The sequence below is a fragment of the Falco rusticolus genome, chromosome 1 (assembly GCF_015220075.1).
Source record: "Falco rusticolus isolate bFalRus1 chromosome 1, bFalRus1.pri, whole genome shotgun sequence".
NCBI classification, from domain to species: Eukaryota; Metazoa; Chordata; class Aves; order Falconiformes; family Falconidae; genus Falco; species Falco rusticolus.
Genome location: NC_051187.1, coordinates 45,430,618 through 45,449,827, shown reverse-complemented (window position 1 = coordinate 45,449,827; position 19,210 = coordinate 45,430,618). Strand labels below are relative to the sequence as shown.

Here is a 19,210-nt window from a genome sequence, read left to right as displayed (position 1 = left end):
TGAACTGTTCAGGTCAAAATAAAATAAAAATTTTAAAAAAATGGTTTTGAAGCAGAAACTGAACATTTGCTAAAGTTAGCAAAATCTCCATTTTGGCCAAATATTAGTTGGGGGAAGTATTGTTACATTCCTTCAGGAAAGGATGCATATGTAACATTTCCGTGTTTCCCAGCAGGATGATTCTCAAAGCACCTTGAATAAAGCCTGCACCTCTAAACATTCACAAAACTAATGAGGCAATCTTGTTCTGATTACCACTTTTTCTAATACCATCTTTGATATTAGATGTTGAATAGTTGTTGATAAACACTTTATAGATTTTAGTATTTTAAGGATCAATTATCTTAAAATAACATTGTGTCTCATAGATTGTAGAACTTTCTCCTAGTTGGCTTTTGCTCACCTCCTCCAACATTCCTCAGCTGCCCAACAATTATGTTTTATTACCTGAATCTCATCCCATTGGCTTTTTCCAGGATAAGCAGTTACTTAAACCAACTTAAACTGAAAACCCATAGCGCTCCCATCCCACTGAAATTCCCATTTCAAACAGAAATGCAATTAAAACATGACTCCTCACTAGATGATTTCCCCTCACTGATAATGGAGGGGAACTGAAGTGACAATAGAGAGCAAGACCTGTAATAACAATATGGTAACATGCATTTACCAGAAAGAATAAAAACCTGGTGTCTGTGAGACACAAAGCAATGAATGAGGCAGCTTTTTCTCGCCTATTACCCAGCTAAGAATTAAATACTTTTCACAGCTCTGAGACGCTGCTGTCCTATTAGGTTAAAAATGCTACAAGATTGTGTCAACTAAGTCACAGCTATTAGTGCCACTGAGTCAAGAGTTTCATTACATTCGTGACACAAAGATAAATTTTTCCCATTCTGCTGCATGCTGTGAAGTCCGCCCCTGGATCCAATTAATAGCAGGTACAAATCTGTTTTTAGATCAAGCACCCTACAGTCACAATTTTTGGAACTGTTTGCTTTAGAAAAGCGTTGAAATTTCCCGCTGTCCCCTGAGCACAAGTCCCTGGTGGTACATGAGTAACAAAAAGCTGAGAGGGGGCCAACTTTGAATTACACAGCCCAGGCTACTCAACAGAGTGGATGACTGCGTATGACGCACGTGTGTCTGCCCCGTATGCTGTCTGCTCACGACTCCATTTAACCAATATTCACTAGTTTTTTGCAGTGAACACTTGAGTACATCTTTCCTTGTAAGCTACTTCTTAAGGAACATTCTTTCAACTGGGGCACAAGAGATAAAAGATGGAGCGAATAAGCTATTGTTTAAAGCAAATACTACAACTGTAAAACTTTATTTTTAACCCACATGTTTTTTGTATATTTAGACGATAGGCACTCCTACAGGAAAAGAGTATTTCTTTATATGCATGATATATCTAGCAAATTAGAAACCTGGTCTTATTAAAATTAGAACTTTTAGGCAGTATCAACATAAACAGACCTGTTCTGTTAAAAATTACAAAAGGAGAGAAAATTCATTGATTTCAAAGAAAGTTTATAAATAACCCTTCCCACCTCTCACTTCTCACAATAATACAGTGTTCAAATCTGCAAATACCATCTTTTCTTCTATTCAAAGACCACAATTAATCATGAAAACAACCAAGCACGGGTATTGGGGTATTTTTATTGCAACAAACAAGGGAGTCCACTGCTACGACATCGTAACATTAAAAAAACGTAAGCATATTATGGGTACAACCTAATAAGCTCAATTCAAACCTTTGTATAACCACCAAAAGGAAGGGAGATTTGGGAGGATGAATCTGCAAAAATTATGCTAAAAAACATGGAAAAAAACCGCCAAAACTATTATTAATGTACTTGTTCTCTCCATTCTTTGAGAAAACTGTCACAGCTTTGCAGGGCAGTTGCTTCAAGGTCATAAATATTCACCATGACACTCCATTCACCCCATTAGGCTCACTGAAACAATACGGAATCTACGAAACTTCTATCTGCAGAAACACAGATGAAAAGGACAGATCATTTAATTGAAGAAGATGAATGACAAAGAACAAAAATTAATAAAGTAATGAAAGATACGTAGAAAAAGTAGATTAGGAACTTTGTCAGGACAGAAAGTAAGGGCCTATTAAGTGAAACTGTAAGGAAGAAAATTCTACATTGTAAATGGCTGAAATTCTCATAAAGCATAAAATTAGAGCAAAGAATTCAGTTGCAGGTTATAGTTAAGGCCTCAATAACATTAAGAATCAGAAGATGACTAGACATCTTGTTGAAATACAAGTTTCTAAGATACATTAGCAAAATCCAAATTTAGATCTCAGATGAGACTTGTAAGAACTAGTAAAAGAATTCTTAATTACTACTGGTTATGAATACATCTCTCCAGACAGGCTCACATCTGCCTGCTTCAAAGAGTTTAACACTGCATTATTCTGCTTTATAATAATAGTGTTATTATTACAGCTGTACTTAAATGTACATCACAAATAAAATTATTACTCACGGTAACATCTTTGAAAATTGCTTTATGTGGACTATTTAAAAAAATCACAAATTAGAGAAATCTTCCAGGGGGAAAAAAAAAAAAAAAGGCTTTCTTTTAGATCTGTTTCTGTCATTATAATTCTGCTCATGCATAGGTGTTTTCTACCTTGTTTATTTAGCTCCATTTAGAGTGTGAGTTGCTTAGAGAGAAATTTCAAAAACATCTCTTCCAAAACAAAAATGTCAGTTAGTCTAGGGTCAGAAAAATTTGCTTTCATTTTTATTTTTGCTATATTAAGAACTGAACATCAGCTGTCAACTTTTCTTTGTAACCATTCCAATTACATTTTGTCACCTCTCAGAAAATGCCATTACAGCATCTTACACAAAAAGAGCTCCACTACAACACACACACACTTCATTGACAAGTCAGTATATGTGAGGGCAGAGGCACTTCACAGCATCTCTTAAGCTCTAACCTTTAAGTGCCACAGCTGTGCTTTTTCTCTGTTATCGGCAGAAGACAGCTATTCTCCCTTCTCAGGCTGTGCATGTTTGAACAGATGGAAGCCAGGCACTCAGACTTGGTGAAATGATGATACACTCCTGAAGGGAGCACCTAGTCAACCAAGGCTGTAAGGATCACTCCAGGATCTTCCTGCCCTCTAATGTCAATTGAGCCAAACTTAACCTACTACTTCAGCATGCACATTACTGTCATCTTTTCAGCAGATCACTGGAAAACGAAAGCCAACTTCACTTTGAAATGCAAGTTGTTTCAATCCTCTTTCTTTGATAAACACTGGGAAAAGAGTATATATGTACACCATCTAACCTTAGGCACTTAAACTGCGTGGAGTCTATGCTCCAAAGCAACTGCTCTCCTCTATTAAACCAGATGTCTGGACAAATTTCAGTCAGTGAAATTAACACCAGTTAGTCAGTGCTAACTTAGCCTCAGGAGTGAACTTTCTGGACTTTTTACACAAGAGTTTACCAATGGAAGTTTTCATTTCAGCAGAAATTCTTGAATGAATGTTGCAAAACATTCCAGGAACAGTACCTTCCAAATTTATACAAAGATGGGTTTGTGTCATCTAGCTAATTCTGGAGTCCAGTTCAGCTAGTCAGAAGACACTAAGCACCACTCATGACTGTACTGGTTCTGAACTTTAACTCTCTGAAACTATGTATATGCATGTGTTTGTTTCTCCATGGTCTGTAAAGGCAGTCTATGTGATCTCTTCCAAGCTGCAATGAAAGCAGATCTTTAGGTCGTGATACAGCAGACAGACAGGTAAAGATTCATGGCACCGCAACTTAAACTTTTAGTGTGTTCATTCCAAAACCTGCTAGAATTTGCCATTGGGACCCTAAGCATTCCAGGTGGAGACTGGAGGTATATATGCTTCTTGGGTGCTACAGGACTGAGTAACAGTCACCAGCTGTCCCTTCAGAAGACCCACCATCCCTCTCCCACTGTGCACATGCCAGCTGCCTGCACGCAGGCCCTGCCGAGGCTGGAAGCACGCCACTGTATCCAGCCACAGCCCCAACCATCCCGATGACCAAGGAATGCTGCAGGGTGCACCTGCTAGAAATTTTAGCTGTAAACTACAGTTTGTAGTTTTAACTAGTTATTTATAGCTATTTAAACACACAAATAACAGCTGTCAGCAAAATTCTTCCATTTTACCTCTAATGACAAGATAATTGAACCTGGAAAGGCCCAGGGTTGCCCAAGGACCAAGAGCTATACAATGCCACATGGGAGGTGGCAGCAATGCACAAAGTCCTGTTTTCTCAAGATCTTCCACACAGCTCTGTGTAATGTATACTGTGTACATTGCTGGGCTAGTGAAGCAAAAACAACCACAAGCTGCTAGCACTTTCTAGATCCTAGTTAACAGATAGCTGCAGAGAGCAGCACAGACAAGTTTTGCTTGCTTGCTTACTTTTAGATTACTGATTTCTTACTGTGATTAATCATAAAAATAGAAACATACAGAGGACACAGCTGTATTCTCACTGCCCTCCTGTCAGTCATTTCTGATGTTCTTTAGTTTATTTTCTGCTTAAATAAACCTTCTGCTTATAGTCACAGTCACTTTGAAACTGTTCACAAAGAGCGAGCTGTATAAAGAAGGATGTATTAAAGCCTGAGGAGAGCAAGTGTCATACAAAATCTAAAAATACAAGCAACTTATCAGAGATTACTGCACAGTTGAAAGGCAATGCTCTTACCATGCACACATAATATTAAAAAAAACCCAAACAACACAACACACAAAAAACCCCAAACGCCCCACCCCCAAACAAACCCACAAAAACTTACAGCCACATAGACATGACATTAGTGGAGAACTAGTTATTTGTGGAGCAAAAGCACCTCTTGACATTATAACTCTGTTTTCGAGCCAGTAATTTCTTATGATTCATACAGCGTAGCTTTACCTGAAATAGACTACAACAATAAACTGCAATCAAAATAATTATAGAAGTATCAATTTGCCTTTTCCATTCAAGTTTAGAGCCAAGAACTTCTTTTTCCAGGAAACTACTAAAGTGCCAGCAAAAATGGAGAATGCTTAGAACAGTCTCACAGAAATCAGCCCACAAAAACTGCTGTCTTTGGTTTATTACATTAATAAATATTCGTAATTATCCTCTCTAGCTTTATGGAAGGCACAAAGGGCCATGATCATTACAGTCCCCCAGACTCTATCAGTAGACTATGGCAAGAGTGACCCTGCAGAATGCCATTTCCTGAGATGGTCACCCTTAAGCCTCTCTTCAGAGGAGAGAGACAAGCCCAATGATGCATCAACTTCTAGGCAACATGAAGAAATTGTAAGTTGCTCTTCTACCAATATGAGGTTTCTTAGGAGCGTTCTGCTTTCCATGGGTCAAAACAAGCTCCTCACACAGCTCCACAGAGATGAACATCCTCATGTGGACATTCTGGAGGTCCTGCTGTACCTCTTGCATCTCTATGACAATGCAATCCCTCCATACTGTGCAAACTATCAGTGCAGGAGCTGAACCTTTCATCTGTTGGCAAGCTGAAACAAAAGAGTCTTTTGCCCGAAGCCAGGCAGTATGAGATGTAGACGTATAGTATAACAATGCTGTATCTAATCCGAAGTTGCTGTACCTTTTAAGTGGTATTAATGAAGCTAATTTTTTTTGCCCTTTTTTTAAAGACTGTTATGACTCTTGCTTTGAAGTGTGTTGATCTTGTTTGCAGGAGAACAACCATCTGCAAACACACTCAGCAAAACCAATTTTCACTGGCTCTAAATCCCAGGTACTCTTTCCTGCCCATTGACTAATTGTGCAGTAATACCCAACAAGTGTAATAAGTAGGGGAAGTACAAGTGACAGGCTATATAAAAGTTCTCAGTCCTTCCCTTGCAAGCTACTTCTGTAGCATAGTCCAGGTAGTCACCTCAAGAGGGAGAGATGCAAGCTCAGTCTGAGGGAGGCTGTGAAGCCAAACCTTGTTGCATAATTTGGAAGCACATACTATAGCACCATCATGCTAAACGGGGGAGTCAGAGCATTTATAATTCTTACCCACACATTCTATGAACCAACATGTAATCGACCAGAAACTTACTATTAATGGTAAAAAAGAATTATAGAATTCATGTATATTTTCACAACACTGAAAACATACTAAGAAGTTGTGGTCTGTTGGATTGGAAAAACATTAGACCAATCAATAATAAAAATAAACACTATTAGTCAGAAGTACTCACTGCTTGTACCATTCCCTCCCTTCTCTCCCACTGGACCTCAATTTTTTTTTTTATTCATCAGAGTACTTTATTTTCAGCTCCTGAGAATTCTTTGCAATATTTTTTTTCTTTTATCTGTGTCTCTCATTTTTTTCCACTGGCTTTTTTTTTCAAATTTGGCATTGCTTATTGCATGATGAGCTATCCACCTCAATTTCCAAGGCAGCTTGCACAATTCTCTGGCTTTCCTTGTGTTTAGCAACTAATGAAACCACAGCTGGTGTCTTATAAATGCTGTGCACATGTTCACTAGCACCATTTTGATATCTGCATGTGCATTCTGACACTACCTGAGATTTAGGAAGTTTATACGTAGAGGAAAACATTGACTGCATACTGACCTGAAAGGGTAAGTATTTTGGATTAGTTGCATTGATGCTCTTTCCTGTGTCATCACATTTAACTTACAGGACATTTTTTCCTGACCACTGCTTTCAGCACTACTGGTGGAAATTAGGTACAATATATTTTCAAAACACACAAGTTTCACAGAACCTGTCTCCTTCTTTAACCTTCAGCAAATCATAGTTACAACTATCTAATTTTAACAAGAAATTATACCTCACCAAAGTAAATTAAAAAGCAACACCAGAGACAACTGTTGTATTTTTAGTGTCATCAGTTCAGCTACATCAATTTGTATTTTGCAGTATATCCTTTCTTAAAAAAAACCAAACAACTACATAATAAATACTGAAGCAAACAATTACAGATCTTCAAAATAATTCTATCCTCCTCACTCTGCAAGATAGATTTGTATAGAATCATAAAAACATTTAGGTTGGGAAAGACCTTTGAGATCATTGTCTAACCATTGACCCAGCACTGCCAAGCCCACCACAAAACCATGTTGCCAAGAACCATATATACATGTTTTTTAAACGCCTCCAGGGATGGTGATTCCACCACCTCCCTGGGCAGCTATTCCAATGACTGACCACCCTTGCAGTGAAGAAATTCTTCCTAACGTCCACTATAAACCTCTCCTGGCAAAACTTGAGGCCTTTTCTTCTTGTCCTGTCACTTGTTACCTGGGAGGAGAGACCGACCCCCACGTGCCTACAACCCCCTCTCAGGCAGCTGTAGGAGCAATAAGTTCCCCCCAGGCCTCCTCCTCTCCAGGCTGAACACCCCGGTTCCCTCAGCCGCCCCTGACAAGACTTGTGCTCCAGACCCCCCACCAGCCTCGCTGCCCGTCCCTGGACACGCTCCAGCACCTCCCTGTCCCTCTTGCAGCGAGGGGCCCAAACCTGAACACGGTACCTGAGGTGCGGCCTCACCAGTGCCGAGCGCAGGGGGACGGTCACTGCCCTTGCCCCGCTGGCCACACCGTTTCAGACACCAGCCAGGACGCTGCCGGCCTTCCTGGCCACCTGGGCACCCTGCTGGCTCCTGCCCAGCCGGCTGCCAGCCAGCACCCCCAGGCCCTTTCCCCCCAGGCCCTGCCCAGCCGCTCTCCCCCAGCCTGGAGCGCTGCGGGGGGTTGCTGTGACCCAAGGGCAGGGCCCGGCACTGAGCCTGGTGGAACCTCGTACAGTGGCCTCGGCCCATCGGTGCAGCCTGCCCAGACCCTCTGCAGAGCCTCCTGCCCTCAGGCCGACCAACACTCCCGCCCAGCTGGGGGCCATCTGCAAACTGGCTGAGGGTGCGCTCCATCCCCTCAGCCAGGCCCTCCATAAAGACACTGAACGGGCCCCAGCACGGAGCCCTGGGGACACCGCGTGTGACCAGCCACCAGCTGGGTGTAACCCCACTCACCACAACTGCTTGGGCCTGGCTGCCCAGGTAGTTTTCTTACCCAACAAATAATAGACCCACCCAAGCCATGAGCAGCCAGTCTCTCCAGGAGAATGCTGGGGGGAACTGTGCCAAAGGCTTTACTAAAGTCTGGGTGGACAACATCCACAGCCTTTCCCTCAGCTACTGGGTGGGTCACCTTGTCTTACAAGACCAGGTTCATCCAGCAGGACCTGCCTTTCATCAGCCCAGGCTGGCTGGGCCTGATCCCCCAGCTGTGCTGCACGTGCTGTGTGATGGCGCTCGGGGTGACCTGCTCCATCACCTTCCCCGGCACCGAGGTCAGGCTGACAGGATAAGCACTTGCTTATGATTAGGAAGATGCTTACAGGATGCAAAAATGCTACAATTAAAACTGCAGATATATTCACAGAAACTGACACAAAAAGATATGCCAGGTAACATATGAGATTAAAGTTCAAGTCTAAAGTCCAAGACTAAAGTTAGGCATGGGAAGAGCAGCAGCAGATTTATCTCCAGCCAAAACTGAAACCTTAATTAGAGCTGTGCAAGACACTCCCTGGAAATTAATGTGCTCTTAGGGTCTTGGAATCTTCTACAACAGAAGAAAATCTGTACTATCCTTCAGCATTTTCTATATGTATCATTTACATTCTTATTACTGATTTTGGCGGTTTGTGTGGTTTTCGGTTTTCAGCTGGCTTGGTTTCACCTTTTACCATACTTGCACTGGACTCTCATCAGGATCTCCAAGTAAGTGACCCACCCCTGCATTTTCAGTGGAATCAAAAGAAGGTTTTTCAACCCTTTCTTCAGAGGGCATGAGAAGAATAGGGGGGAAAGCTAAGTGCTCCAGAGATCCAGCAAGGGAAGTATTCAGAGAAAACAATGAACTCTTGTCACTGTGCATCAGCAAACACGTCTTTCATAAAGAGGACTAATTTACCATTTTGTCTGTACAAACAGAACATTTGTGCTCTTAAATTTCTGTCAAAATGAATGGCTTTCCTATATAGAAATTGTTGTGCTTCTATAAACATAAGTAATATGTTTTTATATATATATATCTATAAAACAAAGTTTACTTCTATATTTTACACAGAACATATTAAGATACCTAAAAGTTTTAATCTTTGATAAGCACAGGACAGAAACATTATCTTGATGGGGATTAGCTGAACACAGAACAGTCCTGCTCTGGGGAAAAAGAGGTACAAAAGATTTCTGTTTGCCTATTTGTTCAGCAGCTAACATTAACAGAAACAATATACACAAGCTCCCTTTGGAAGAAAAGTACAATAATTAAAAAACTGATCATAATGAATTAATTGCTACTATGATCTACAAATCTCAATAAATTATATAGTTACTTGGCTGTGTATCATGACAGCCAGTTTTACAATACTGATGGCTTTGTAATACTACCAGACACATTAAATGTGTAACATGAATACTTTAATCAATGTCACAATTAACAGCATGGAGTTATTTCTGTCAAAAAGACTTGAGACAAATAATTTGTAACTATCTCATGGTTACAAAAATGTTGTATTTCTCTCTCGTAGCTCAGAATATATAATAATAATATTTTTTTCCTCCCCATGTTGCCTTTTCTGTTTGTACCAATATGATGGTTGAATACCCAAATTATAAAATCAATTGTAGCCTTCAGTAGGAGGCTGCATATATGCTGCTTTGAGACATGCCTCTGTGATACTGTCCCCCACTTCTTGAACAAGGAGTGAATAGACTAAGCACTGACTATAGAGGTGTAGAGGAGGACTTGAAATAAGCAGGTCCAGCCATGGTGAAAATACAGAGTGCTGCCATAGCTTCATTAACTTATTGACAACCAATTAAAAAGAGAATTGAAATGAAACAGAACCAGAATTGCTTGTCTGCAGTTCTCCAAGCAATATTTAATTGGTTAAATAAGGCATATTATTCCTTCTGGCCTGTACATAGTAGCAGTCAGAAGTTATTCCAAACAAAAATTACCTTATTACTTCTTTTAGTAGGCCTTTATTAAATCAACGATCAATCTCTAGAACCTTTTCTCCTCCTCAGTACCGCTCTCTGAAGCACACTGCTAAAGGAAGCAGATGTAATGAAAAACAGTATGTCCAATGCTTAAATTAATGTGTATTGACTGATGTCAATCTTCTAGAACTGCTATTATGTTTATCTAATCAGTGCTTACAAGCTTCTTCCTGTTCAGATTATCCTATAAGAACTGTCTGCAGAAATTTTCAACAATATCCTTAGCATTCACAAAAGCTTATGGTCAAAACTGCACAAATGAACAATTTATAAAGAAACTAAGGTCCTGACAGCATTTCAATGCAGATAGACCAGTGGCAGAAGGACATCACCTTTCTCTATAATGCCACTGCGTATGGTCCTGATGCAGAACAGAGCACACACGATGTCAGTGCATTGGCAAGGGGACAGTGGAGCTTTGCTCAACCTTGCCAGGGCATCAGATGGCACAAGCACCACAAGTGCAGATTAAAGATGCATAAATATCCACTAGCGGTAAGAACCAGTGACAGACTATTATCCTCCTGGAGCAACAGGCTAAGGAAAAACAGGCTGTAGCAGCACTTCCTACAAAACAACAGTTTTTAGCCCATGTGAACTTCTTTGAAGGAGCACAGGCAGGTTTTTTTCTGTAGCTCACCAAAATTCTCAAATTCCTGGGCTTCAAAGCAACCTAGTACTCCATGTAAGAGGGGTACCACATGCAAAATTTTTACATCAAGTGCATAACCATCTCCAATGCTTCTGCAGAATGGAAGTTATACCTAGAGAAGTACACTTTGCATAACAGGAAGAATGATGGCAAGGAACTTTAGGCCTATGGTACCTTTGATGTATGTGAATATTTGCTCAACACACATACCAGAAAGAGTTTCATTGACACTTGAGAGGAGTAAATATGGGGTCAGTTTTCACACCAAGGGAAGAAAATATGCCTCCATGCTTGCATATTGGGAGCTCTTTAACCATACTTCAGAACTGTCTAGAACAATATCGTAATAGACAATGTTGCAAACATTTAAAAAAAAAAAAAAAACACAACCAAAAACAAAACCAGAAAAACACTGAACACCCACCTACATCTTTCTGCTAGTTTATCCTCAAATGCAGTCATGTTAGTAAAATCAAATGGAAATTGCCATATTTGCAGGACTCTAATAACGCATTTGTTGTCTGGGAGGCTACAAATGTATTTTACTGCTCAGCATGCAATACGACACTCAGCTTTTGCATCCTGTCAATGACTTTCATCCATGTTCTCACCTAAGATTTTTCCAAGTTGCTTCTGTACTTCTGTCCCAAATCTTCTCTTATCTTCATTGACTATAAATACCTCTAACACACACACACACACACTCAGAGAGGCATGAAGAGACGAACAGAGCAATTTAAAGGGACAACAAAGTCGAAATAAATAAGCCAACTCTAACTCAACCTTACCTCTTTACAGTCTGAATTTTTAAAGGCCACTGTTATGATACTGGAAATCCACTTGCGTGACTTAGTGCTAAATAATTAAGCCTACCAAATAGTACTGAAAATCTGACAAATTCAGTTATTAAGGCAGCATTATCAGAATAGCACTTTCCCTTCTCTCTTCCTTGACTGCTTATAAAAGCCTCCTTGAAATATCCTGGAACATCCCATCCAGATTCTTTGATAAAACGAAAGGAAATGCTTCGTCATCTGAGTCATTTTAATACACTTAGCATAACACAGGGCAATTGCTGAAGTTTCACCCATACCGTGTGAATATTAATAGAATGAAGACAGTGATGTTTAGTTTCTACTTTACAACATGTAGTGCAGAACTAAGATTCTAATTTCTAATGGATTTTCTTGTATTTGCACTTGATTTGTGGTTGTTTCAAGTTATATTAGAGTAGTAAAGAAGTACTAAGACAAAGTACTTTTGGAAGAAAATCAGAAATAAGTATCAGGACATTTTCTCACATTTCATTAAGAGTTTGAATTGTGGAAGACTAGTGTTTTCAAGTTTTTATTGGGTTACAGGTTATGTCAAACTAAATTACCTACACTGCCCAGGCATAGAAGTTGCTGCTACTTTAAAACAGAGTTCTAGATAAGGAAAAAAATTCTGAAACAGTTCTTTTTAAACAGCTACTACCAGTTTTGAAACACTCTTTATTAATACCTTCCCCCTCACAGTTTTCAGGAACTTGCTAACTATATAATGTTTAGTTAAACTATGATAATTACATACTCAAGGGAGAAAATTAACATACTGATTAACATAACCAGCTTGTAAACTCCAAGTCTCCTTCAAGATAGTCTTTTTAGGCATATTTCTATATGTTCAAATTATAACTCTTGATTGGGACTCAGAACTTCGGAATTCAGTTTTCAGCTCTGCCACCACCTACATGAATCTGCCAAAATCAACAGTCTAATGCTTTTGGTTCTTTGTGTAAAATGGATCTTGTAATATTTTTCTTGCAGTATTGCTAGGAAGACAAGTTAATCTCCTTCACTTGCTTGAGTATTTTGATGCAGATAATTAGACTCTAGATGAAAACAATAGTTTAAATTCTTAAGTGGAGTTTGTTATACGATGCATGCAAAATTAAATGATTAGACTATAGCTCAAAGAAAATTCTTTGCCACAAGTGGCACAACTGTAAAGGGCACTATCATATAATTTAATAACTGGGAAAAGATGAACAATCCAGAAGAGGTCTGAGTCACAGCAGGCACCTGCACAGGCAATCTTTGCTACAGGATTTTTAGTGGAGAAGCTTCATACGTTCATACAGCTTTGGATGTTTTCTACTTTTCATTTACTTTTAAAATAATTTCTGAAAAATTAGCTAATGCAGTTTAACATGCACCACAGTAGATATAACGTATAATGACACAGCATAAAAATCTTGCTCATTAGATTCAAAATCTTAATAGGTAAGGAAAATTATTCGTTTGCTCTTCACTAAGATACAGCAAGCTAATAACAGCAGGCATTAACCATAAGGCACTTGGAAGGGTTTTCTTCACAATCAAGCTGCCACTTAAAATGCCAAAATAAACCCTTTTTTCCAGCCATATGAATACAATTTAACATTAACAACAGAAAAGAACAACTTACAGGTAAAGCAATCTTTTAGAAAATTTCTGCTATGACAGAGCTTCACATGGCCCTTCACATTACTTCCTGGGTTCATTTCCTAGAATAAACAGAAACAGGACACATGTGAAACCAGTTATATCACATTGAAATATTGTATACCTACACTGAAATCGTGTTATGAAGCGAGCTTTGGAATTTATGCTGGTGTCTTCCAGATGGTACAACCTAAAACACCAATTCTGGACTTGAAAGGTAGTCTTAAATAACCTTTATCAAATTCTATACTAGATATTGTTTCCCATTAATCTTTCTGTAGACTCTCAGATTGATTTGAGATTAATTGAAGATAAAACCTTTATCTTCCTGAGCACAGGAAAACCATACATGACTTTACCTCTATCAGCCACACTAGTGGAATAAGCTTTTTTGTAGCCAGCTAACCCATATGGCATTGGCAGAATACTAGTCAAGAATAAACAAAGCTTAATGAAACAAAAAAGCCAAACCACATAATTTGTTCACTAGAAGTATTTTTACACACATTTGCTTGCAAAGCAAACACCAAAACACATAAAACATTCAAACAGTTGTCTTATGAGAGCAACAAATGCAAGTTCTGTCCAGCAAAGGACCCAAAGCAGCTAAAGCTGGGGTGCGCAGGAGCACGCGGCGGGTGCCTGCAGCTCCCTGCTGGGGGGACGGCAGCCCGCAGCTGCTCCCGGCCCTGCTGCCCTGGAAGGCTCACTGCCCGCCAGCAGCTCGGAGCACGACATCGTGGACAGGCTGCTGCAGACCGTTACCCTCCGTCGTTCTTCCATATGGGCACCAGTGACGATGCCAGGGCGATCAGGAAATTACCAAGCGTTGACTACATCGCTGTGGGGTATGATGGGGCTGTGGGGAGGGTGTCGAGAGCATGGGGAGCTCAGGAAGTTTTCTCCCGAATCCTTCTGCAAAGGCAGAAGGGCATGAGGAGAAGCAGACAGATCCCAAGTCAATAGCTGGTTGTGCAGCTCATAGGGGCAACAGCGTTTTAGTTTTTATGTGAACAGGACAGAGGATTGTTTAACAGAAATGGTATCAGTTAAAAGAGGAAAAAATTGTTGCCAACAGGCTAGCCAATCCAGTAATGAGATTTCAAACTAGGAATGATGGGGCAGGAGAGGATGACCAGCAGTTAAGCGAGGAAGCGAAGGACCAGGTTGGCAAGCAAAGAGTATGGGGCAATGTGAACAGGAGCAAATTTGTAAGCAAAAAAACAGGGCTGTAGGGGTCCCACACCAACTGTGTCCACATACATAAGAAAATGTCTACCAGGCAGAATTATGGGGAGAGCTATCCTACATATTCTGGGAAATCAGCACGCTTTTGTATCTCTCCAAAGAGCCTGCACACTAATGCACACAGCACAGGGAACAGGAGGAACTGAGAAGTCTGTGTGCAGCTGGCGAATTACAACTTCACTGGGATCACAGAGACACAGGCAGGATAGCTCAAGGAAACATGAAGGGGAACAGGAAATGTTCCTGCTGGTTTTGTCTCCGATGGAGACCTGTCAAAAAGGATATGAGGAAGGCAAATACACCAAATGCCTTCTTTGCCTCACTCTTTACTGATAAAACCATCCATCAGCTATCCCAGGTCGCTGACACCAGTGGGAAAGCCTGGAGCAAGGCAGATTTCCCATCAGAGGAAGAGGATCAGGTTAGGAAGCATTTAAACAAACTGGACACAGATCCATGGGCCCTAACAAGATGCCCCCGCACGTACTGAGGACACTGGCTGTGAGACCACTCTGTCGTTGAAAAATCACGAAAGATCACAGTGATGGGGGTCTGGGGTGGGAGGGTGGCTGGGGATGAAATTCTGAGGACAGGAAGAAAGTAAACATTGCCTCTACTTCCAAAAAGGACAAGAGGGAGGGTCCCAAGAAACTACAGGCCAGTCACAGCCTTACCTCAATCCCTGGGAAGGGAATGCAGAAAATCCTGAAAAACATCACCAGACACAAGGACAGGAAGGTGTTTAGGAGTAGTAAGCATGGATATGTGAAGGGGAAATTGTGCCTGACCAATCTGATAGCCTTTCACGACGAGAAGGCTGACCCAACGGACAAGGAGAGAACGCTGAGCATTGCTTATCCTGACTTTAATAATGCTTCCATCACCGTCTCCCATTGTCTCCTTCCTGACAGACTGGTGAAACATGAAAAAATGGAGAGTGAGTGAATAGAAAACTGACTGAACTGCTGGGCTCAAAGGGTTGTGGATCAGCAGCAACAAATCCAGGTGGAGGCCAGTCACCAAAGGCAAGTCCCAGGTGTCTTTACAAGAGCCAATACTGTTCAACAACTCATCAATAACTTGCAAGGTGGGACAGAGTGCACTTTCAGCAAGTTCACAGACCATACCGAACTAGGAGTAGCTGATAAACCAGAGGGCTGTGCTCCCATTCACAGTGACCCTGAGAGCCTAGAAATGGGCCGACGGTAACCTCCTGAAGTTCCACAAAGGGAAACATGAAGTCCTGCGCCTGACAGGAACAATCCTGTGCACATGAGCAGAAAAGGACCTGCAGGACAAGGTGGCTGTGAGCCAGCCACGTGCCCTTGCGCTGGGCTGCATTAGGAAGAGCCGCAGTAACAAAGGCAGAACCGGAGCCTTTTCAGTGATATCCAGTGAAAGGACAATAGGCAACAGGCATAAGTTAATCACAAGATATTCCATTTAAATATAATGGTAGGGTTTTTTTTCCTGTGAGAGTGGTCAATCAATGGCACAGGGTGCCCAAGAGGGTTGCATCATCTCCATCCTTGCAGATACTCAAAACCCAACTGGACATAGTCCTGGACAATACGCTGTAGGTAACCCTGCCTTGACCAGTGAGTTGGCCAATCTCCAGAGGTCCCTTCCAACCTCAACAATTCTCTGTAAAGTGTTTTATTTAACCAATCTCTGCTTAAAAGAAATTGAAAAGAGCTTAAATTAATCACCCATGAAATCTCTTCTCCACCATGCATAGAAAAATAAAAATAATACAATCAACCTCATTGTGCTTTAGCTACTCCAAAAGGCATAAAAAGTTTATAGCTGAAAGCTAGCAACATATAGTAACCCTGACCTTAATGACTGCCAACATGTCTTTTGGCCTCTCTGATATTAATGGCAAGATTTTACAATCACAGATTAAAAGCAGTGGAAGAAATTCAGATACTCTGATCCAGTTCACTGCAGAACCATGAAGTCTGCCCCCATAATTCCTGCTTCTAACTCTCCTAGTTTTCCCTGAAAAAGCATAGTATACATAAATATGTAATTCAGGCAGATTTTCACATGATATTTAAGATGGATTAAGAACAAATACATTAAAAGTATTTTGTTTTGTAATGAAAATACATACTTATAAACAAACAAACTTTACTCAGACCACTCAAAAAAAATTGTTAACATGCACTCTAAAAATGCAAATCAACGCATGGTATTCAGTGGTATGGCATTCCATGGCATTTCATACTAAACGAAAAATTTTGACAGTTACATGGGCATTCATCAGTTTATGACAGCATGACCCAAATAACTGTTCTACTGCATGTGGAGAAATCAACCCATGGAGTAAGTTTTATAATTCATGAAGAACAGAAGCACAGTTAGATTATAGATTGAAAGTCCAAAGTAATTTTTTTACAGTCAGGGTATTACTTAAGGAAAAAAAAAATATCCCTTAGCAGTTGAAATCATACATCTTCAAGAGAGCAGATTAAGCTTTTATTTTTCCAGAAGCTTCTTCTTTTTTCAAGTTTGAATTTGAGTTCCAATTTGTGTAGTTGAAAAGATATGATTACAAATTGTATTTCAAATTCTCTATTTCCTTAGAAAAAAATTAAACAGCACATGTCTATTTTATTCCTTGCCAGGGAGAACAAAGAATAAATATTAAACAAACACACTGCATTTCTGTACATACGTACTCTTACAAAGGCATGTTGCATGTATATAGTCACATGGATATCTTTTGTGTTCACGTTGCTAAGGAAACAGACTTCTGTGCCAAACATATGATTAGAAAGACATTCCGGTTCTTAGGGTGAGTATGTGTCTTTTTATTATTTTTTTAAAATCAAGGAAAAAAAAGCTAGTGTATAAAGGTACAGAAGAGCTCTCAAGAGCCAAGAGCCTGTGAAGCTAACAAAACTGTAACATCTGAAAAGCAAAGACTTCATTCCTTTATGTTTGTGTACTTAGGTATAACTTTAGAGGCTAGCCAGAAAGGTAGTAGATTACAGCATAACATGAGGACATTACTGGTTTTGCATAACACAGAAGGTAAACCTGAAATTTTCTTTGATTCATTGAAAACTCAAAAACTATAGGAAGCCTTCACTATTGAACTATTCATATCAGAGTTGTTTATCAATGACACAAGATGAAATACTATAGAAATACACTATTCCATTTAAAGGAAAACAAACCAAGTTTGCTATAAAGAATTCTGTTCTGAAAATTAAGCTATCAGTGTATCCATACAAAAAGGATGAATGAAAGAACTGTTCTGTAGGTTTGAGTTCATGTTTTCCTGTTGTTGCACAGAACATTACACAATCTCCGTTCAATACCTGTATCTGGTTTATTTGTCTTGGTCCATCTGCTCTGCAAACGCTCTTGCAAAGCAGTTTCCCATGGCAACATCAAATATCACATAGTCCCAGTCTTCTGTTGAAGCACTTCTAACTGATCCACTTCTGAATTTCAAGCAGCATCTTTTTCTGCAGTACTTAGGTAAATAATAAATAAACGGAGTATTTCATCAAACCAAAAAACCCACGAATGAAACACATAACTACAAATAAAAATCCCTAATTAGGAAATGATTTTTTATTTTATTGGTTTTATAATTTCATTTTTGAAAGAATTACATTTAAATCATCTAAGGTAGGGGTTGGAGATCAGTTACTAAATAAATTGTCAATCCATTGGCAGTTTTTACTTGATGAAAGTTCCAAATTCCATTTCATGTAGCAAAACAAATTGTGCATAATACAAGTTTTAAAGAATAAAGTTACACTGTGCTGGAAATCAAGTTTGGAATGAAAAGCCCACAATGACTACTTACTATGGAGCGACTTCAGCTAGATATCATCACTAACAAATCATTAATAGCCCATCTAATTTTTTCATCCTTATGTTTACAATGATCAAAAAGAAGAGGAAAATTCCTCAATACATTTTCATGCAAGATAAAAAACTAGCAACAGTGATTTCCTGAAAGGAACATATTTTACCTGGAATCTACCTGAATAACCCCTTCTCCCTATTTTAAGAAGCAGTAGAAATATACAAAATTCATTTTTAAGTGAAAATCCTCTGAAAAACTCTTAAACACTAAAAAAAAAAAAAAACCCTGAGAAAAAAACCCAACAACACAACAAAAGCCAAAAAACCCCAAAACAAACACAAAAAACCCAAACCAACCAACCCTCCATAAATATTGTGTTAGTCTTGAGCACACTGGTTCTGTCTGAACTTGTAACAGAAGTGTTATTTAAGCTGTAAATTAAAGAAGAATAGTCTTAAGTTAGGAAAACTGCCCTACTGAATTTCGAAGCCTGACATCTGTATTTTAGATCTGTCTGTCCAAAGCCACAAGAAGCAGCTAGGAACAGGCCCTATGGAGATTTAAAACAAACAGATGTTCTGGATCACTTCTCCACCACCATAATTTAGTTTATAGTAGTTTATAACCTAGAGCTACTTTAAGATTTACTACATAATTATCCAATCTCGGATCCACAATAAACAGCAGGATGAAATTCCCCCAATATTTTTCTAACAGCATCACCTGCTTCCACCTATACATTCACTTGGGTTATTCTTGGGTTTTCCCAGGCATCCTCTTCTGCTCATCTTGGAATTTGGCCCAACTAGGCTTTACAGATTGGCGTAGATTGCTGGTCTGTATGGTGAAGTTCTGTACAACAATTCTGATATTTTTAGGTAGAAAGGCCTCTTTGCATGACTTAGACATAAATGACACTTAAG

The 19,210-nt window shown here is 39.7% G+C and overlaps 1 protein-coding gene across 4 annotated transcripts in view; it reads right to left on the bottom strand.

Annotated features, from left to right (window-relative positions):
- MARCHF1 (membrane associated ring-CH-type finger 1) overlaps positions 1-19,210 on the bottom strand; it is a 252,774-nt gene that overhangs the window by 161,795 nt on the left and 71,769 nt on the right. For all 4 annotated transcript variants that reach the window (XM_037377493.1, XM_037377506.1, XM_037377522.1 and 1 more), the window contains exon 2: positions 13,194-13,272. The gene's annotated coding sequence lies outside the window, so the exon portion shown is untranslated. The remainder of the gene's footprint in view (positions 1-13,193; positions 13,273-19,210) is intronic.